Source organism: Phyllobates terribilis, unplaced genomic scaffold, assembly GCF_046119375.1.
Source record: "Phyllobates terribilis strain yellow unplaced genomic scaffold, ASM4611937v1 Scaffold_235__1_contigs__length_3068650, whole genome shotgun sequence".
In the NCBI taxonomy this organism is placed as follows: Eukaryota; Metazoa; Chordata; class Amphibia; order Anura; family Dendrobatidae; genus Phyllobates; species Phyllobates terribilis.
The window spans coordinates 920,515-944,897 of record NW_027362995.1 but is presented as its reverse complement, the minus strand read 5'-3'; positions in this window follow the sequence as shown (position 1 = coordinate 944,897).

The window sequence follows — 24,383 nt, the reverse complement described above, 5'->3', positions numbered from 1 at the left end:
CACTGCTGATTTCCATCAGATACAGACTCCTCCCCTTTGTATACTGCACTGCTCAGGTTAGTCTCATCCATACCATTGTCCTGAGACTGTGCGCACATCTGTGTGTCACTGCTGATTTCCATCAGATACAGACTCCTCCCCTTTGTATACCGCACTGCTCAGGTTAGTCCCATCCATACCATTGTCCTGAGACTGTGTGCACATCTCTGTGTCACTGCTGATTTCCATCAGATACAGACTCCTCCCCTTTGTATACCGCACTGCTCAGGTTAGTCCCATCCATACCATTGTCCTGAGACTGTGTGCACATCTCTGTGTCACTGCTGATTTCCATCAGATACAGACTCCTCCCCTTTGTATACTGCACTGTTCAGGTTAGTCCCATCCATACCATTGTCCTGAGACTGTGCGCACATCTCTGTGTCACTGCTGATTTCCATCAGATACAGACTCCTCCCCTTTGTATACCGCACTGCTCAGGTTAGTCCCATCCATACCATTGTCCTGAGACTGTGTGCACATCTCTGTGTCACTGCTGATTTCCATCAGATACAGACTCCTCCCCTTTGTATACTGCACTGTTCAGGTTAGTCCCATCCATACCATTGTCCTGAGACTGTGTGCACATCTCTGTGTCACTGCTGATTTCCATCAGATACAGACTCCTCCCCTTTGTATACTGCACTGTTCAGGTTAGTCCCATCCATACCATTGTCCTGAGACTGTGCGCACATCTCTGTGTCACTGCTGATTTCCATCAGATACAGACTCCTCCCCTTTGTATACTGCACTGCTCAGGTTAGTCCCATCCATACCATTGTCCTGAGACTGTGCGCACATCTCTGTGTCACTGCTGATTTCCATCAGATACAGACTCCTCCCCTTTGTATACTGCACTGCTCAGGTTAGTCCCATCCATACCATTGTCCTGAGACTGTGCGCACATCTCTGTGTCACTGCTGATTTCCATCAGATACAGACTCCTCCCCTTTGTATACTGCACTGTTCAGGTTAGTCCCATCCATACCATTGTCCTGAGACTGTGCGCACATCTCTGTGTCACTGCTGATTTCCATCAGATACAGACTCCTCCCCTTTGTATACTGCACTGTTCAGGTTAGTCCCATCCATACCATTGTCCTGAGACTGTGTGCACATCTCTGTGTCACTGCTGATTTCCATCAGATACAGACTCCTCCCCTTTGTATACCGCACTGCTCAGGTTAGCCCCATCCATACCATTGTCCTGAGACTGTGTGCACATCTCTGTGTCACTGCTGATTTCCATCAGATACAGACTCCTCCCCTTTGTATACTGCACTGTTCAGGTTAGTCCCATCCATACCATTGTCCTGAGACTGTGCGCACATCTCTGTGTCACTGCTGATTTCCATCAGATACAGACTCCTCCCCTTTGTATACTGCACTGTTCAGGTTAGTCCCATCCATACCATTGTCCTGAGACTGTGTGCACATCTCTGTGTCACTGCTGATTTCCATCAGATACAGACTCCTCCCCTTTGTATACCGCACTGCTCAGGTTAGCCCCATCCATACCATTGTCCTGAGACTGTGTGCACATCTCTGTGTCGCTGCTGATTTCCATCAGATACAGACTCCTCCCCTTTGTATACCGCACTGCTCAGGTTAGCCCCATCCATACCATTGTCCTGAGACTGTGCGCACATCTCTGTGTCACTGCTGATTTCCATCAGATACAGACTCCTCCCCTTTGTATACCGCACTGCTCAGGTTAGCCCCATCCATACCATTGTCCTGAGACTGTGCGCACATCTCTGTGTCACTGCTGATTTCCATCAGATACAGACTCCTCCCCTTTGTATACCGCACTGTTCAGGTTAGCCCCATCCATACCATTGTCCTGAGACTGTGTGCACATCTCTGTGTCACTGCTGATTTCTATCAGATACAGACTCCTCCCCTTTGTATACTGCACTGCACAGGTTAGTCCCATCCATACCATTGTCCTGAGACTGTGTGCACATCTCTGTGTCACTGCTGATTTCCATCAGATACAGACTCCTCCCCTTTGTATACCGCACTGCTCAGGTTAGTCCCATCCATACCATTGTCCTGAGACTGTGCGCACATCTCTGTATCACTGCTGATTTCCATCAGATACAGACTCCTCCCCTTTGTATACCGCACTGCTCAGGTTAGTCCCATCCATACCATTGTCCTGAGACTGTGCGCACATCTCTGTATCACTGCTGATTTCCATCAGATACAGACTCCTCCCCTTTGTATACCGCACTGCTCAGGTTAGTCCCATCCATACCATTGTCCTGAGACTGTGCGCACATCTCTGTGTCACTGCTGATTTCCATCAGATACAGACTCCTCCCCTTTGTATACTGCACTGCTCAGGTTAGTCCCATCCATACCATTGTCCTGAGACTGTGTGCACATCTCTGTGTCACTGCTGATTTCCATCAGATACAGACTCCTCCCCTTTGTATACCGCACTGCTCAGGTTAGTCCCATCCATACCATTGTCCTGAGACTGTGCGCACATCTCTGTGTCACTGCTGATTTCCATCAGATACAGACTCCTCCCCTTTGTATACCGCACTGCTCAGGTTAGTCCCATCCATACCATTGTCCTGAGACTGTGCGCACATCTCTGTGTCACTGCTGATTTCCATCAGACACAGACTCCTCCCCTTTGTATACTGCACTGCTCAGGTTAGTCCCATCCATACCATTGTCCTGAGACTGTGCGCACATCTCTGTGTCACTGCTGATTTCCATCAGATACAGACTCCTCCCCTTTGCATACAGCACTGCTCAGGTTAGTCCCATCCATACCATTGTCCTGAGACTGTGTGCACATCTCTGTGTCACTGCTGATTTCCATCAGATACAGACTCCTCCCCTTTGTATACCGCACTGCTCAGGTTAGTCCCATCCATACCATTGTCCTGAGACTGTGTGCACATCTCTGTGTCACTGCTGATTTCCATCAGATACAGACTCCTCCCCTTTGTATACCGCACTGCTCAGGTTAGTCCAATCCATACCATTGTCCTGAGACTGTGTGCACATCTCTGTGTCACTGCTGATTTCCATCAGATACAGACTCCTCCCCTTTGTATACCGCACTGCTCAGGTTAGTCCCATCCATACCATTGTCCTGAGACTGTGTGCACATCTCTGTATCACTGCTGATTTCCATCAGATACAGACTCCTCCCCTTTGTATACCGCACTGTTCAGGTTAGTCCCATCCATACCATTGTCCTGAGACTGTGCGCACATCTCTGTGTCACTGCTGATTTCCATCAGATACAGACTCCTCCCCTTTGTATACTGCACTGTTCAGGTTAGTCCCATCCATACCATTGTCCTGAGACTGTGTGCACATCTCTGTGTCACTGCTGATTTCCATCAGATACAGACTCCTCCCCTTTGTATACCGCAGTGCTCAGGTTAGTCCCATCCATACCATTGTCCTGAGACTGTGTGCACATCTCTGTGTCACTGCTGATTTCCATCAGATACAGACTCCTCCCCTTTGTATACTGCACTGCTCAGGTTAGTCCCATCCATACCATTGTCCTAAGACTGTGCGCACATCTCTGTGTCAATGCTGATTTCCATCAGATACAGACTCCTCCCCTTTGTATACCGCACTGCTCAGGTTAGTCCCATCCATACCATTGTCCTGAGACTGTGTGTACATCTCTGTGTCACTGCTGATTTCCATCAGATACAGACTCCTTCCCTTTGTATACCGCACTGCTCAGATTAGTCCCATCCATACCATTGTCCTGAGACTGTGCGCACATCTCTGTGTTGCTGCTGATTTCCATCAGATACAGACTCCTCCCCTTTGTATAATGCACTGCTCAGGTTAGCCCCATCCATACCATTGTCCTGAGACTGTGTGCACATCCCTGTGTCACTGCTGATTTTCATCAGACACAGACTCCTCCCCTTTGTATACTGCACTGCACAGGTTAGTCCCATCCATACCATTGTCCTGAGACTGTGCGCACAGTGTCACTGCTGATTTCCATCAGATACAGACTCCTCCCCTTTGTATACTGCACTGCACAGGTTAGTCCCATCCATACCATTGTCCTGAGACTGTGTGCACATCTCTGTGTCACTGCTGATTTCCATCAGATACAGACTCCTCCCCTTTGTATACCGCACTGCTCAGGTTAGTCCCATCCATACCATTGTCCTGAGACTGTGTGCACATCTCTGTGTCACTGCTGATTTCCATCAGATACAGACTCCTCCCCTTTGTATACTGCACTGCTCAGGTTAGCCCCATCCATACCATTGTCCTGAGACTGTGTGCACATCTCTGTGTCACTGCTGATTTCCATCAGATACAGACTCCTCCCCTTTGTATACTGCACTGCTCAGGTTAGTCCCATCCATACCATTGTCCTGAGACTGTGTGCACATCTCTGTGTCACTGCTGATTTCCATCAGATACAGACTCCTCCCCTTTGTATACTGCACTGCTCAGGTTAGCCCCATCCATACCATTGTCCTGAGACTGTGTGCACATCTCTGTGTCACTGCTGATTTCCATCAGATACAGACTCCTCCCCTTTGTATACTGCACTGCTCAGGTTAGTCCCATCCATACCATTGTCCTGAGACTGTGTGCACATCTCTGTGTCACTGCTGATTTCCATCAGATACAGACTCCTCCCCTTTGTATACTGCACTGCTCAGGTTAGCCCCATCCATACCATTGTCCTGAGACTGTGTGCACATCTCTGTGTCACTGCTGATTTCCATCAGATACAGACTCCTCCCCTTTGTATACTGCACTGCTCAGGTTAGTCCCATCCATACCATTGTCCTGAGACTGTGTGCACATCTCTGTGTCACTGCTGATTTCCATCAGATACAGACTCCTCCCCTTTGTATACCGCACTGCTCAGGTTAGCCCCATCCATACCATTGTCCTGAGACTGTGTGCACATCTCTGTGTCACTGCTGATTTCCATCAGATACAGACTCCTCCCCTTTGTATACTGCACTGCACAGGTTAGTCCCATCCATACCATTGTCCTGAGACTGTGTGCACATCTCTGTGTCACTGCTGATTTCCATCAGATACAGACTCCTCCCCTTTGTATACCGCACTGCTCAGGTTAGTCCCATCCATACCATTGTCCTGAGACTGTGTGCACATCTCTGTGTCACTGCTGATTTCCATCAGATACAGACTCCTCCCCTTTGTATACTGCACTGCTCAGGTTAGCCCCATCCATACCATTGTCCTGAGACTGTGTGCACATCTCTGTGTCACTGCTGATTTCCATCAGATACAGACTCCTCCCCTTTGTATACCGCACTGCTCAGGTTAGTCCCATCCATACCATTGTCCTGAGACTGTGTGCACATCTCTGTGTCACTGCTGATTTCCATCAGATACAGACTCCTCCCCTTTGTATACCACACTGCTCAGGTTAGCCCCATCCATACCATTGTCCTGAGACTGTGTGCACATCTCTGTGTCACTGCTAATTTCCATCAGATACAGACTCCTCCCCTTTGTATACTGCACTGCTCAGGTTAGTCCCATCCATACCATTGTCCTGAGACTGTGTGCACATCTCTGTGTCACTGCTGATTTCCATCAGATACAGACTCCTCCCCTTTGTATACCGCACTGCTCAGGTTAGTCCCATCCATACCATTGTCCTGAGACTGTGTGCACATCTCTGTGTCACTGCTGATTTCCATCAGATACAGACTCCTCCCCTTTGTATACCGCACTGCTCAGGTTAGTCCCATCCATACCATTGTCCTGAGACTGTGTGCACATCTCTGTGTCACTGCTGATTTCCATCAGATACAGACTCCTCCCCTTTGTATACCGCACTGTTCAGGTTAGTCCCATCCATACCATTGTCCTGAGACTGTGTGCACATCTCTGTGTCACTGCTGATTTCCATCAGATACAGACTCCTCCCCTTTGTATACTGCACTGCTCAGGTTAGTCCCATCCATACCATTGTCCTGAGACTGTGTGCACATCTCTGTGTCACTGCTGATTTCCATCAGATACAGACTCCTCCCCTTTGTATACTGCACTGCTCAGGTTAGTCCCATCCATACCATTGTCCTGAGACTGTGCGCACATCTCTGTGTCACTGCTGATTTCCATCAGATACAGACTCCTCCCCTTTGTATACTGCACTGCTCAGGTTAGTCCCATCCATACCATTGTCCTGAGACTGTGTGCACATCTCTGTGTCACTGCTGATTTCCATCAGATACAGACTCCTCCCCTTTGTATACTGCACTGCTCAGGTTAGTCCCATCCATACCATTGTCCTGAGACTGTGCGCACATCTCTGTGTCACTGCTGATTTCCATCAGATACAGACTCCTCCCCTTTGTATACTGCACTGCTCAGGTTAGTCCCATCCATACCATTGTCCTGAGACTGTGCGCACATCTCTGTGTCACTGCTGATTTCCATCAGATACAGACTCCTCCCCTTTGTATACTGTACTGTTCAGGTTAGTCCCATCCATACCATTGTCCTGAGACTGTGTGCACATCTCTGTGTCACTGCTGATTTCCATCAGATACAGACTCCTCCCCTTTGTATACCGCAGTGCTCAGGTTAGTCCCATCCATACTATTGTCCTGAGACTGTGTGCACATCTCTGTGTCACTGCTGATTTCCATCAGATACAGACTCCTCCCCTTTGTATACCGCAGTGCTCAGGTTAGTCCCATCCATACCATTGTCCTGAGACTGTGCGCACATCTCTGTGTCACTGCTGATTTCCATCAGATACAGACTCCTCCCCTTTGTATACCGCACTGCTCAGGTTAGTCCCATCCATACCATTGTCCTGAGACTGTGCACACATCTCTGTGTCACTGCTGATTTCCATCAGATACAGACTCCTCCCCTTTGTATACCGCAGTGCTCAGGTTAGTCCCATCCATACCATTGTCCTGAGACTGTGTGCACATCTCTGTGTCACTGCTGATTTCCATCAGATACAGACTCCTCCCCTTTGTATACTGCACTGCTCAGGTTAGTCCCATCCATACCATTGTCCTGAGACTGTGTGCACATCTCTGTGTCACTGCTGATTTCCATCAGATACAGACTCCTCCCCTTTGTATACCGCAGTGCTCAGGTTAGTCCCATCCATACCATTGTCCTGAGACTGTGTGCACATCTCTGTGTCACTGCTGATTTCCATCAGATACAGACTCCTCCCCTTTGTATACTGCACTGCTCAGGTTAGTCCCATCCATACCATTGTCCTGAGACTGTGTGCACATCTCTGTGTCGCTGCTGATTTCCATCAGATACAGACTCCTCCCCTTTGTATACCGCACTGTTCAGGTTAGTCCCATCCATACCATTGTCCTGAGACTGTGCGCACATCTCTGTGTCACTGCTGATTTCCATCAGAAACAGACTCCTCCCCTTTGTATACTGCACTGCTCAGGTTAGTCCCATCCATACCATTGTCCTGAGACTGTGTGCACATCTCTGTGTCACTGCTGATTTCCATCAGATACAGACTCCTCCCCTTTGTATACTGCACTGCTCAGGTTAGTCCCATCCATACCATTGTCCTGAGACTGTGTGCACATCTCTGTGTCACTGCTGATTTCCATCAGATACAGACTCCTCCCCTTTGTATACCGCACTGCTCAGGTTAGTCTCATCCATACCATTGTCCTGAGACTGTGCGCACATCTGTGTGTCACTGCTGATTTCCATCAGATACAGACTCCTCCCCTTTGTATACCGCACTGCTCAGGTTAGTCCCATCCATACCATTGTCCTGAGACTGTGTGCACATCTCTGTGTCACTGCTGATTTCCATCAGATACAGACTCCTCCCCTTTGTATACCGCACTGCTCAGGTTAGTCCCATCCATACCATTGTCCTGAGACTGTGTGCACATCTCTGTGTCACTGCTGATTTCCATCAGATACAGACTCCTCCCCTTTGTATACTGCACTGTTCAGGTTAGTCCCATCCATACCATTGTCCTGAGACTGTGCGCACATCTCTGTGTCACTGCTGATTTCCATCAGATACAGACTCCTCCCCTTTGTATACCGCACTGCTCAGCTTAGTCCCATCCATACCATTGTCCTGAGACTGTGCGCACATCTCTGTGTCACTGCTGATTTCCATCAGATACAGACTCCTCCCCTTTGTATACTGCACTGTTCAGGTTAGTCCCATCCATACCATTGTCCTGAGACTGTGTGCACATCTCTGTGTCACTGCTGATTTCCATCAGATACAGACTCCTCCCCTTTGTATACTGCACTGCTCAGGTTAGTCCCATCCATACCATTGTCCTGAGACTGTGCGCACATCTCTGTGTCACTGCTGATTTCCATCAGATACAGACTCCTCCCCTTTGTATACTGCACTGCTCAGGTTAGTCCCATCCATACCATTGTCCAGAGACTGTGCGCACATCTCTGTGTCACTGCTGATTTCCATCAGATACAGACTCCTCCCCTTTGTATACCGCAGTGCTCAGGTTAGTCCCATCCATACCATTGTCCTGAGACTGTGCGCACATCTCTGTGTCACTGCTGATTTCCATCAGATACAGACTCCTCCCCTTTGTATACCGCACTGCTCAGGTTAGTCCCATCCATACCATTGTCCTGAGACTGTGTGCACATCTCTGTGTCACTGCTGATTTCCATCAGATACAGACTCCTCCCCTTTGTATACCGCAGTGCTCAGGTTAGTCCCATCCATACCATTGTCCTGAGACTGTGTGCACATCTCTGTGTCACTGCTGATTTCCATCAGATACAGACTCCTCCCCTTTGTATACTGCACTGCTCAGGTTAGTCCCATCCATACCATTGTCCTGAGACTGTGTGCACATCTCTGTGTCGCTGCTGATTTCCATCAGATACAGACTCCTCCCCTTTGTATACCGCACTGTTCAGGTTAGTCCCATCCATACCATTGTCCTGAGACTGTGCGCACATCTGTGTGTCACTGCTGATTTCCATCAGAAACAGACTCCTCCCCTTTGTATACCGCACTGCTCAGGTTAGTCTCATCCATACCATTGTCCTGAGACTGTGTGCACATCTCTGTGTCACTGCTGATTTCCATCAGATACAGACTCCTCCCCTTTGTATAATGCACTGCTCAGGTTAGTCCCATCCATACCATTGTCCTGAGACTGTGTGCACACATCTCTGTGTCACTGCTGATTTCCATCAGATACAGACTCCTCCCCTTTGTATACCGCACTGCTCAGGTTAGTCCCATCCATACCATTGTCCTGAGACTGTGTGCACATCTCTGTGTCACTGCTGATTTCCATCAGATACAGACTCCTCCCCTTTGTATACTGCACTGCTCAGGTTAGTCCCATCCATACCATTGTCCTGAGACTGTGTGCACATCTCTGTGTCACTGCTGATTTCCATCAGATACAGACTCCTCCCCTTTCTATACTGCACTGTTCAGGTTAGTCCCATCCATACCATTGTCCTGAGACTGTGTGCACATCTCTGTGTCACTGCTGATTTCCATCAGATACAGACTCCTCCCCTTTGTATACTGCACTGCTCAGGTTAGTCCCATCCATACCATTGTCCTGAGACTGTGCGCACATCTCTGTGTCACTGCTGATTTCCATCAGATACAGACTCCTCCCCTTTGTATACTGCACTGCTCAGGTTAGTCCCATCCATACCATTGTCCTGAGACTGTGCGCACATCTCTGTGTCACTGCTGATTTCCATCAGATACAGACTCCTCCCCTTTGTATACTGCACTGTTCAGGTTAGTCCCATCCATACCATTGTCCTGAGACTGTGCGCACATCTCTGTGTCACTGCTGATTTCCATCAGATACAGACTCCTCCCCTTTGTATACCGCACTGTTCAGGTTAGCCCCATCCATACCATTGTCCTGAGACTGTGTGCACATCTCTGTGTCACTGCTGATTTCCATCAGATACAGACTCCTCCCCTTTGATACTGCACTGCACAGGTTAGTCCCATCCATACCATTGTCCTGAGACTGTGTGCACATCTCTGTGTCACTGCTGATTTCCATCAGATACAGACTCCTCCCCTTTGTATACCGCACTGCCCAGGTTAGCCCCATCCATACCATTTTCCTGAGACTGTGCGCACATCTCTGTGTCACTGCTGATTTCCATCAGATACAGACTCCTCCCCTTTGTATACCGCACTGTTCAGGTTAGCCCCATCCATACCATTGTCCTGAGACTGTGTGCACATCTCTGTGTCACTGCTGATTTCCATCAGATACAGACTCCTCCCCTTTGTATACTGCACTGCACAGGTTAGTCCCATCCATACCATTGTCCTGAGACTGTGTGCACATCTCTGTGTCACTGCTGATTTCCATCAGATACAGACTCCTCCCCTTTGTATACCGCACTGCTCAGGTTAGTCCCATCCATACCATTGTCCTGAGACTGTGCGCACATCTCTGTGTCACTGCTGATTTCCATCAGATACAGACTCCTCCCCTTTGTATACCGCACTGCTCAGGTTAGCCCCATCCATACCATTTTCCTGAGACTGTGCGCACATCTCTGTGTCACTGCTGATTTCCATCAGATACAGACTCCTCCCCTTTGTATACCGCACTGTTCAGGTTAGCCCCATCCATACCATTGTCCTGAGACTGTGTGCACATCTCTGTGTCACTGCTGATTTCCATCAGATACAGACTCCTCCCCTTTGTATACTGCACTGCACAGGTTAGTCCCATCCATACCATTGTCCTGAGACTGTGTGCACATCTCTGTGTCACTGCTGATTTCCATCAGATACAGACTCCTCCCCTTTGTATACTGCACTGCTCAGGTTAGTCCCATCCATACCATTGTCCTGAGACTGTGTGCACATCTCTGTGTCACTGCTGATTTCCATCAGATACAGACTCCTCCCCTTTGTATACCGCACTGCTCAGGTTAGTCCCATCCATACCATTGTCCTGAGACTGTGCGCACATCTCTGTGTCACTGCTGATTTCCATCAGATACAGACTCCTCCCCTTTGTATACTGCACTGCTCAGGTTAGTCCCATCCATACCATTGTCCTGAGACTGTGCGCACATCTCTGTGTCACTGCTGATTTCCATCAGATACAGACTCCTCCCCTTTGTATACCGCACTGCTCAGGTTAGCCCCATCCATACCACTGTCCTGAGACTGTGTGCACATCTCTGTGTCACTGCTGATTTCCATCAGATACAGACTCCTCCCCTTTGTATACCGCACTGTTCAGGTTAGTCCCATCCATACCATTGTCCTGAGACTGTGCGCACATCTCTGTGTCACTGCTGATTTCCATCAGATACAGACTCCTCCCCTTTGTATACCGCACTGCTCAGGTTAGTCCCATCCATACCATTGTCCTGAGACTGTGTGCACATCTCTGTATCACTGCTGATTTCCATCAGATACAGACTCCTCCCCTTTGTATACCGCACTGTTCAGGTTAGTCCCATCCATACCATTGTCCTGAGACTGTGCGCACATCTCTGTGTCACTGCTGATTTCCATCAGATACAGACTCCTCCCCTTTGTATACTGCACTGTTCAGGTTAGTCCCATCCATACCATTGTCCTGAGACTGTGTGCACATCTCTGTGTCACTGCTGATTTCCATCAGATACAGACTCCTCCCCTTTGTATACCGCACTGCTCAGGTTAGCCCCATCCATACCATTGTCCTGAGACTGTGCGCACATCTCTGTGTCACTGCTGATTTCCATCAGATACAGACTCCTCCCCTTTGTATACCGCACTGTTCAGGTTAGTCCCATCCATACCATTGTCCTGAGACTGTGTGCACATCTCTGTGTCACTGCTGATTTCCATCAGATACAGACTCCTCCCCTTTGTATACTGCACTGCTCAGGTTAGTCCCATCCATACCATTGTCCTGAGACTGTGTGCACATCTCTGTGTCACTGCTGATTTCCATCAGATACAGACTCCTCCCCTTTGTATACTGCACTGCTCAGGTTAGCCCCATCCATACCATTGTCCTGAGACTGTGCGCACATCTCTGTGTCACTGCTGATTTCCATCAGATACAGACTCCTCCCCTTTGTATACCGCACTGTTCAGGTTAGCCCCATCCATACCATTGTCCTGAGACTGTGTGCACATCTCTGTGTCACTGCTGATTTCCATCAGATACAGACTCCTCCCCTTTGTATACTGCACTGCACAGGTTAGTCCCATCCATACCATTGTCCTGAGACTGTGTGCACATCTCTGTGTCACTGCTGATTTCCATCAGATACAGACTCCTCCCCTTTGTATACCGCACTGCTCAGGTTAGTCCCATCCATACCATTGTCCTGAGACTGTGCGCACATCTCTGTGTCACTGCTGATTTCCATCAGATACAGACTCCTCCCCTTTGTATACTGCACTGCTCAGGTTAGTCCCATCCATACCATTGTCCTGAGACTGTGCGCACATCTCTGTGTCACTGCTGATTTCCATCAGATACAGACTCCTCCCCTTTGTATACCGCACTGCTCAGGTTAGCCCCATCCATACCACTGTCATGAGACTGTGTGCACATCTCTGTATCACTGCTGATTTCCATCAGATACAGACTCCTCCCCTTCGTATACCGCACTGTTCAGGTTAGTCCCATCCATACCATTGTCCTGAGACTGTGTGCACATCTCTGTGTCACTGCTGATTTCCATCAGATACAGACTCCTCCCCTTTGTATACCGCACTGCTCAGGTTAGTCCCATCCATACCATTGTCCTGAGACTGTGCGCACATCTCTGTGTCACTGCTGATTTCCATCAGATACAGACTCCTCCCCTTTGTATACTGCACTGCTCAGGTTAGTCCCATCCATACCATTGTCCTGAGACTGTGCGCACATCTCTGTGTCACTGCTGATTTCCATCAGATACAGACTCCTCCCCTTTGTATACCGCACTGCTCAGGTTAGCCCCATCCATACCACTGTCATGAGACTGTGTGCACATCTCTGTATCACTGCTGATTTCCATCAGATACAGACTCCTCCCCTTCGTATACCGCACTGCTCAGGTTAGCCCCATCCATACCATTGTCCTGAGACTGTGCGCACATCTCTGTGTCACTGCTGATTTCCATCAGATACAGACTCCTCCCCTTTGTATACTGCACTGTTCAGGTTAGTCCCATCCATACCATTGTCCTGAGACTGTGCGCACATCTCTGTGTCACTGCTGATTTCCATCAGATACAGACTCCTCCCCTTTGTATACTGCACTGTTCAGGTTAGTCCCATCCATACCATTGTCCTGAGACTGTGTGCACATCTCTGTGTCACTGCTGATTTCCATCAGATACAGACTCCTCCCCTTTGTATACCGCACTGCTCAGGTTAGTCCCATCCATACCATTGTCCTGAGACTGTGCGCACATCTCTGTGTCACTGCTGATTTCCGTCAGATACAGACTCCTCCCCTTTGTATACTGCACTGCTCAGGTTAGTCCCATCCATACCATTGTCCTGAGACTGTGTGCACATCTCTGTGTCACTGCTGATTTCCATCAGATACAGACTCCTCCCCTTTGTATACCGCACTGCTCAGGTTAGTCCCATCCATACCATTGTCCTGAGACTGTGCGCACATCTCTGTGTCACTGCTGATTTCCATCAGATACAGACTCCTCCCCTTTGTATACTGCACTGCTCAGGTTAGTCCCATCCATACCATTGTCCTGAGACTGTGCGCACATCTCTGTGTCACTGCTGATTTCCATCAGATACAGACTCCTCCCCTTTGTATACTGCACTGTTCAGGTTAGTCCCATCCATACCATTGTCCTGAGACTGTGCGCACATCTCTGTGTCACTGCTGATTTCCATCAGATACAGACTCCTCCCCTTTGTATACCGCACTGCTCAGGTTAGCCCCATCCATACCACTGTCCTGAGACTGTGTGCACATCTCTGTGTCACTGCTGATTTCCATCAGATACAGACTCCTCCCCTTTGTATACCGCACTGTTCAGGTTAGTCCCATCCATACCATTGTCCTGAGACTGTGCGCACATCTCTGTGTCACTGCTGATTTCCATCAGATACAGACTCCTCCCCTTTGTATACCGCACTGCTCAGGTTAGTCCCATCCATACCATTGTCCTGAGACTGTGTGCACATCTCTGTATCACTGCTGATTTCCATCAGATACAGACTCCTCCCCTTTGTATACCGCACTGTTCAGGTTAGTCCCATCCATACCATTGTCCTGAGACTGTGCGCACATCTCTGTGTCACTGCTGATTTCCATCAGATACAGACTCCTCCCCTTTGTATACTGCACTGTTCAGGTTAGTCCCATCCATACCATTGTCCTGAGACTGTGTGCACATCTCTGTGTCACTGCTGATTTCCATCAGATACAGACTCCTCCCCTTTGTATACTGCACTGTTCAGGTTAGTCCCATCCATACCATTGTCCTGAGACTGTGCGCACATCTCTGTGTCACTGCTGATTTCCATCAGATACAGACTCCTCCCCTTTGTATACTGCACTGTTCAGGTTAGTCCCATCCATACCATTGTCCTGAGACTGTGTGCACATCTCTGTGTCACTGCTGATTTCCATCAGATACAGACTCCTCCCCTTTGTATACCGCAGTGCTCAGGTTAGTCCCATCCATACCATTGTCCTGAGACTGTGTGCACATCTCTGTGTCACTGCTGATTTCCATCAGATACAGACTCCTCCCCTTTGAATACTGCACTGCTCAGGTTAGTCCCATCCATACCATTGTCCTGAGACTGTGTGCACATCTCTGTGTCACTGCTGATTTCCATCAGATACAGACTCCTCCCCTTTGTATACCGCACTGCTCAGGTTAGTCCCATCCATACCATTGTCCTGAGACTGTGTGCACATCTCTGTGTCACTGCTGATTTCCATCAGATACAGACTCCTCCCCTTTGTATACCGCACTGCTCAGGTTAGCCCCATCCATACCATTGTCCTGAGACTGTGTGCACATCTCTGTGTCACTGCTGATTTCCTTCAGATACAGACTCCTCCCCTTTGTATACCGCACTGCTCAGGTTAGCCCCATCCATACCATTGTCCTGAGACTGTGTGCACATCTCTGTGTTGCTGCTGATTTCCATCAGATACAGACTCCTCCCCTTTGTATACTGCACTGCTCAGGTTAGTCCCATCCATACCATTGTCCTTAGACTGTGCGCACATCTCTGTGTTGCTGCTGATTTCCATCAGATACAGACTCCTCCCCTTTGTATAATGCACTGCTCAGGTTAGCCCCATCCATACCATTGTCCTGAGACTGTGTGCACATCCCTGTGTCACTGCTGATTTTCATCAGACACAGACTCCTCCCCTTTGTATACTGCACTGCACAGGTTAGTCCCATCCATACCATTGTCCTGAGACTGTGCGCACATCTCTGTGTCACTGCTGATTTCCATCAGATACAGACTCCTCCCCTTTGTATACTGCACTGCACAGGTTAGTCCCATCCATACCATTGTCCTGAGACTGTGTGCACATCTCTGTGTCACTGCTGATTTCCATCAGATACAGACTCCTCCCCTTTGTATACCGCACTGCTCAGGTTAGTCCCATCCATACCATTGTCCTGAGACTGTGTGCACATCTCTGTGTCACTGCTGATTTCCATCAGATACAGACTCCTCCCCTTTGTATACTGCACTGCTCAGGTTAGCCCCATCCATACCATTGTCCTGAGACTGTGTGCACATCTCTGTGTCACTGCTGATTTCCATCAGATACAGACTCCTCCCCTTTGTATACTGCACTGCTCAGGTTAGTCCCATCCATACCATTGTATTGAAACTGTGTGCACATCTCTGTGTCACTGCTGATTTCCATCAGATACAGACTCCTCCCCTTTGTATACAGCACTGCTCAGGTTAGTCCCATCCATACCATTGTCCTGAGACTGTGTGCACATCTCTGTGTCACTGCTGATTTCCATCAGATACAGACCCCTCCCCTTTGTATACTGCACTGCTCAGGTTAGCCCCATCCATACCATTGTCCTGAGACTGTGTGCACATCTCTGTGTCACTGCTGATTTCCATCAGATACAGACTCCTCCCCTTTGTATACTGCACTGCTCAGGTTAGCCCCATCCATACCACTGTCCTGAGACTGTGTGCACATCTCTGTGTCACTGCTGATTTCCATCAGATACAGACTCCTCCCCTTTGTATACTGCACTGCTCAGGTTAGTCCCATCCATACCATTGTCCTGAGACTGTGCGCACATCTCTGTGTCACTGCTGATTTCCATCAGATACAGACTCCTCCCCTTTGTATACCGCACTGCTCAGGTTAGTCCCATCCATACCATTGTCCTGAGACTGTGCGCACATCTCTGTGTCACTGCTGATTTCCATCAGATACAGACTCCTCCCCTTTGTATACCGCACTGCTCAGGTTAGTCCCATCCATACCATTGTCCTGAGACTGTGCGCACATCTCTGTGTCACTGCTGATTTCCATCAGATACAGACTCCTCCCCTTTGTATACTGCACTGTTCAGGTTAGCCCCATCCATACCATTGTCCTGAGACTGTGTGCACATCTCTGTGTCACTGCTGATTTCCATCAGATACAGACTCCTCCCCTTTGTATACCGCACTGCTCAGGTTAGTCCCATCCATACCATTGTATTGAGACTGTGTGCACATCTCTGTGTCACTGCTGATTTCCATCAGATACAGACTCCTCCCCTTTGTATAGTGCACTGCTCAGGTTAGTCCCATCCATACCATTGTCCTGAGACTGTGTGCACATCTCTGTGTCACTGCTGATTTCCATCAGATACAGACTCCTCCCCTTTGTATACTGCACTGCTCAGGTTAGTCCCATCCATACCATTGTCCGGAGACTGTGCGCACATCTCTGTGTCACTGCTGATTTCCTTCAGATACAGACTCCTCCCCTTTGTATACCGCACTGCTCAGGTTAGTCCCATCCATACCATTGTCCTGAGACTGTGCGCACATCTCTGTGTTGCTGCTGATTTCCATCAGATACAGACTCCTCCCCTTTGTATAATGCACTGCTCAGGTTAGCCCCATCCATACCATTGTCCTGAGACTGTGTGCACATCCCTGTGTCACTGCTGATTTTCATCAGACACAGACTCCTCCCCTTTGTATACTGCACTGCACAGGTTAGTACCATCCATACCATTGTCCTGAGACTGTGCGCACATCTCTGTGTCACTGCTGATTTCCATCAGATACAGACTCCTCCCCTTTGTATACTGCACTGCACAGGTTAGTCCCATCCATACCATTGTCCTGAGACTGTGTGCACATCTCTGTGTCACTGCTGATTTCCATCAGATACAGACTCCTCCCCTTTGTATACCGCACTGCACAGGTTAGTCCCATCCATACCATTGTCCTGAGACTGTGTGCACATCTCTGTGTCACTGCTGATTTCCATCAGATACAGACTCCTCCCCTTTGTATACCGCACTGCTCAGGTTAGTCCCATCCATACCATTGTCCTGAGACTGTGTGCACATCTCTGTGTCACGGCTGATTTCCATCAGATACAGACTCCTCCCCTTTGTATACTGCACTGCACAGGTTAGTCCCATCCATACCATTGTCCTGAGACTGTGTGCACATCTCTGTGTCACTGCTGATTTCCATCAGATACAGACTCCTCCCCTTTGTATACCGCACTGCTCAGGTTAGTCCCATCCATACCACTGTCCTCAGACTGTGTGCACATCTCTGTGTCACTGCTGATTTCCATCAGATACAGACTCCTCCCCTTTGTATACCGCACTGCTCAGGTTAGTCCCATCCATACCATTGTCCTGAGACTGTGTGCACATCTCTGTGTCACTGCTGATTTCCATCAGATACAGACTCCTCCCCTTTGTATACCGCACTGCTCAGGTTAGCCCCATCCATACCATTGTCCTGAGACTGTGTGCACATCTCTGTGTCACTGCTGATTTCCATCAGATACAGACTCCTCCCCTTTGTATACCGCACTGCTCAGGTTAGTCCCATCCATACCATTGTATTGAGACTGTGTGCACATCTCTGTGTCACTGCTGATTTCCATCAGATACAGACTCCTCCCCTTTGTATACTGCACTGCTCAGGTTAGTCCCATCCATACCATTGTCCTGAGACTGTGCGCACATCTCTGTGTCGCTGCTGATTTCCATCAGATACAGACTCCTCCCCTTTGTATAATGCACTGCTCAGGTTAGTCCCATCCATACCATTGTCCTGAGACTGTGTGCACATCTCTGTGTCACTGCTGATTTCCATCAGATACAGACTCCTCCCCTTTGTATACCGCACTGCTCAGGTTAGTCCCATCCATACCATTGTCCTGAGACTGTGCACACATCTCTGTGTCACTGCTGATTTCCATCAGATACAGACTCCTCCCCTTTGTATACCGCACTGCTCAGGTTAGTCCCATCCATACCATTGTCCTGAGACTGTGCGCACATCTCTGTGTCATTGCTGATTTCCATCAGATACAGACTCCTCCCCTTTGTATACTGCACTGCTCAGGTTAGTCCCATCCATACCATTGTCCGGAGACTGTGCGCACATCTCTGTGTCACTGCTGATTTCCATCAGATACAGACTCCTCCCCTTTGTATACCGCACTGCTCAGGTTAGTCCCATCCATACCATTGTCCTGAGACTGTGCGCACATCTCTGTGTCACTGCTGATTTCCATCAGATACAGACTCCTCCCCTTTGTATACCGCACTGCTCAGGTTAGTCCCATCCATACCATTGTCCTGAGACTGTGCACACATCTCTGTGTCACTGCTGATTTCCATCAAATACAGACTCCTCCCCTTTGTATACCGCACTGCTCAGGTTAGTCCCATCCATACCATTGTCCTGAGACTGTGCACACATCTCTGTGTCACTGCTGATTTCCATCAGATACAGACTCCTCCCCTTTGTATACCGCACTGCTCAGGTTAGTCCCATCCATACCATTGTCCTGAGACTGTGTGCACATCTCTGTGTCACTGCTGATTTCCATCAGATACAGACTCCTCCCCTTTGTATACTGCACTGCTTAGGTTAGTCCCATCCATACCATTGTCCTGAGACTGTGCGCACATCTCTGTGTCACTGCTGATTTCCATCAGATACAGACTCCTCCCCTTTGTATACCGCACTGCTCAGGTTAGTCCCATCCATACCATTGTCCTGAGACTGTGCGCACATCTCTGTGTCACTGCTGATTTCCATCAGATAAAGACTCTTCCCCTTTGTATAATGCACTGCTCAGGTTAGTCCCATCCATACCATTGTCCTGAGACTGTGTGCACACATCTCTGTGTCACTGCTGATTTCCATCAGATACAGACTCCTCCCCTTTGTATAATGCACTGTTCACGTTAGTCCCATCCATACCATTGTCCTGAGACTGTGCGCACATCTCTGTGTCACTGCTGATTTCCATCAGATACAGACTCTTCCCCTTTGTATAATGCACTGCTCAGGTTAGTCCCATCCATACCATTGTCCTGAGACTGTGTGCACACATCTCTGTGTCACTGCTGATTTCCATCAGATACAGACTCCTCCCCTTTGTATACTGCACTGTTCAGGTTAGTCCCATCCATACCATTGTCCTGAGACTGTGCGCACATCTCTGTGTCACTGCTGATTTCCATCAGATACAGACTCCTCCCCTTTGTATACCGCACTGCTCAGGTTAGTCCCATCCATACCATTGTCCTGAGACTGTGCGCACATCTCTGTGTCACTGCTGATTTCCATCAGATACAGACTCCTCCCCTTTGTATACCGCACTGCTCAGGTTAGTCCCATCCATACCATTGTCCTGAGACTGTGCGCACATCTCTGTGTCACTGCTGATTTCCATCAGATACAGACTCCTCCCCTTTGTATACCGCACTGCTCAGGTTAGTCCCATCCATACCATTGTCCTGAGACTGTGCGCACATCTCTGTGTTGCTGCTGATTTCCATCAGATACAGACTCCTCCCCTTTGTATACTGCACTGCTCAGGTTAGTCCCATCCATACCATTGTCCTGAGACTGTGAGCACATCTCTGTGTCACTGCTGATTTCCATCAGATACAGACTCCTCCCCTTTGTATAATGCACTGCTCAGGTTAGCCCCATCCATACCATTGTCCTGAGACTGTGTGCACATCCCTGTGTCACTGCTGATTTTCATCAGACACAGAGTCCTCCCCTTTGTATACTGCACTGTTCAGGTTAGTCCCATCCATACCATTGTCCTGAGACTGTGAACACATCTCTGTGTCACTGCTGATTTCCATCAGATACAGACTCCTCCCCTTTGTATACTGCACTGCACAGGTTAGTCCCATCCATACCATTGTCCTGAGACTGTGCGCACATCTCTGTGTCACTGCTGATTTCCATCAGATACAGACTCCTCCCCTTTGTATACTGCACTGCACAGGTTAGTCCCATCCATACCATTGTCCTGAGACTGTGCGCACATCTCTGTGTCACTGCTGATTTCCATCAGATACAGACTCCTCCCCTTTGTATACTGCACTACTCAGGTTAGCCCCATCCATACCATTGTCCTGAGACTGTGTGCACATCTCTGTGTCACTGCTGATTTCCATCAGATACAGACTCCTCCCCTTTGTATACTGCACTGCTCAGGTTAGTCCCATCCATACCATTGTCCTGAGACTGTGTGCACATCCCTGTGTCACTGCTGATTTCCATCAGATACAGACTCCTCCCCTTTGTATACTGCACTGCTCAGGTTAGTCCCATCCATACCATTGTCCTGAGACTGTGCGCACATCTCTGTGTCACTGCTGATTTCCATCAGATACAGACTCCTCCCCTTTGTATAATGCACTGCTCAGGTTAGTCCATCCATACCATTGTCCTGAGACTGTGCGCACATCTCTGTGTCACTGCTGATTTCCATCAGATACAGACTCCTCCCCTTTGTATACCGCACTGCTCAGGTTAGTCCCATCCATACCATTGTCCTGAGACTGTGTGCACATCTCTGTGTCACTGCTGATTTCCATCAGATACAGACTCCTCCCCTTTGTATACTGCACTGCTCAGGTTAGTCCCATCCATACCATTGTCCTGAGACTGTGCGCACATCTCTGTGTCACTGCTGATTTCCATCAGATACAGACTCCTCCCCTTTGTATGCTGCACTGCTCAGGTTAGTCCCATCCATACCATTGTCCTGAGACTGTGTGCACATCTCTGTGTCACTGCTGATTTCCATCAGATACAGAGTCCTCCCCTTTGTATACTGCACTGCTCAGGTTAGTCCCATCCATACCATTGTCCTGAGACTGTGCGCACATCTCTGTGTCACTGCTGATTTCCATCAGATACAAACTCCTCCCCTTTGTATACTGCACTGCACAGGTTAGTCCCATCCATACCATTGTCCTGAGACTGTGCGCACATCTCTGTGTCACTGCTGATTTCCATCAGATACAGACTCCTCCCCTTTGTATACTGCACTGCACAGGTTAGTCCCATCCATACCATTGTCCTGAGACTGTGCGCACATCTCTGTGTCACTGCTGATTTCCATCAGATACAGACTCCTCCCCTTTGTATACTGCACTGCTCAGGTTAGCCCCATCCATACCATTGTCCTGAGACTGTGCGCACATCTCTGTGTCACTGCTGATTTCCATCAGATACAGACTCCTCCCCTTTGTATACTGCACTGCTCAGGTTAGTCCCATCCATACCATTGTCCTGAGACTGTGTGCACATCCCTGTGTCACTGCTGATTTCCATCAGATACAGACTCCTCCCCTTTGTATACTGCACTGCTCAGGTTAGTCCCATCCATACCATTGTCCTGAGACTGTGCGCACATCTCTGTGTCACTGCTGATTTCCATCAGATACAGACTCCTCCCCTTTGTATAATGCACTGCTCAGGTTAGTCCATCCATACCATTGTCCTGAGACTGTGCGCACATCTCTGTGTCACTGCTGATTTCCATCAGATACAGACTCCTCCCCTTTGTATACTGCACTGCTCAGGTTAGTCCATCCATACCATTGTCCTGAGACTGTGTGCACATCTCTGTGTCGCTGCTGATTTCCATCAGATACAGACTCCTCCCCTTTGTATACCGCACTGCTCAGGTTAGTCCCATCCATACCATTGTCCTGAGACTGTGTGCACATCTCTGTGTCACTGCTGATTTCCATCAGATACAGACTCCTCCCCTTTGTATACTGCACTGCTCAGGTTAGTCCCATCCATACCATTGTCCTGAGACTGTGCGCACATCTCTGTGTCACTGCTGATTTCCATCAGATACAGACTCCTCCCCTTTGTATACTGCACTGCTCAGGTTAGTCCCATCCATACCATTGTCCTGAGACTGTGCGCACATCTCTGTGTCACTGCTGATTTCCATCAGATACAGACTCCTCCCCTTTGTATACCGCACTGTTCAGGTTAGTCCCATCCATACCATTGTCCTGAGACTGTGCACATCTCTGTGTCACTGCTGATTTCCATCAGATACAGACTCCTCCCCTTTGTATACCGCACTGTTCAGGTTAGTCCCATCCATACCATTGTCCTGAGACTGTGCACATCTCTGTGTCACTGCTGATTTCCATCAGATACAGACTCCTCCCCTTTGTATACCGCACTGCTCAGGTTAGTCCCATCCATACCATTGTCCTGAGACTGTGCGCACATCTCTGTGTCACTGCTGATTTCCATCAGATACAGACTCCTCCCCTTTGTATACCGCACTGCTCAGGTTAGTCCCATCCATACCATTGTCCTGAGACTGTGCGCACATCTCTGTGTCACTGCTGATTTCCATCAGATACAGACTCCTCCCCTTTGTATACCGCACTGCTCAGGTTAGTCCCATCCATACCATTGTCCTGAGACTGTGCGCACATCTCTGTGTCACTGCTGATTTCCATCAAATACAGACTCCTCCCCTTTGTATACTGCACTGCTCAGGTTAGTCCCATCCATACCATTGTCCTGAGACTGTGTGCACATCTCTGTGTCACTGCTGATTTCCATCAGATACAGACTCCTCCCCTTTGTATACCGCAATGTTCAGGTTAGCCCCATCCATACCATTGTCCTGAGACTGTGTGCACATCTCTGTGTCACTGCTGATTTCCATCAGATACAGACTCCTCCCCTTTGTATACTGCACTGCTCAGGTTAGCCCCATCCATACCATTGTCCTGAGACTGTGTGCACATCTCTGTGTCACTGCTGATTTCCATCAGATACAGACTCCTCCCCTTTGTATACCGCACTGTTCAGGTTAGTCCCATCCATACCATTGTCCTGAGACTGTGTGCACATCTCTGTGTCACTGCTGATTTCCATCAGATACAGACTCCTCCCCTTTGTATACTGCACTGCTCAGGTTAGCCCCATCCATACCATTGTCCTGAGACTGTGCGCACATCTCTGTGTCACTGCTGATTTCCATCAGATACAGACTCCTCCCCTTTGTATACTGCACTGCTCAGGTTAGTACCATCCATACCATTGTCCTGAGACTGAGCGCACATCTCTGTGTCACTGCTGATTTCCATCAGATACAGACTCCTCCCCTTTGTATACCGCACTGCTCAGGTTAGCCCCATCCATACCATTGTCCTGAGACTGTGTGCACATCTCTGTGTCACTGCTGATTTCCATCAGATACAGACTCCTCCCCTTTGTATACCGCACTGCACAGGTTAGTCCCATCCATACCATTGTCCTGACACTGTGCTCACATCTCTGTGTCACTGCTGATTTCCATCAGATACAGACTCCTCCCCTTTGTATAATGCACTGCTCAGGTTAGTCCATCCATACCATTGTCCTGAGACTGTGCGCACATCTCTGTGTCACTGCTGATTTCCATCAGATACAGACTCCTCCCCTTTGTATACCGCACTGCTCAGGTTAGTCCCATCCATACCATTGTCCTGAGACTGTGTGCACATCTCTGTGTCACTGCTGATTTCCATCAGATACAGACTCCTCCCCTTTGTATACTGCACTGCTCAGGTTAGTCCCATCCATACCATTGTCCTGAGACTGTGTGCACATCTCTGTGTCACTGCTGATTTCCATCAGATACAGACTCCTCCCCTTTGAATACTGCACTGCTCAGGTTAGTCCCATCCATACCATTGTCCTGAGACTGTGCGCACATCTCTGTGTCACTGCTGATTTCCATCAGATACAGACTCCTCCCCTTTGTATACCGCACTGTTCAGGTTAGTCCCATCCATACCATTGTCCTGAGACTGTGCACATCTCTGTGTCACTGCTGATTTC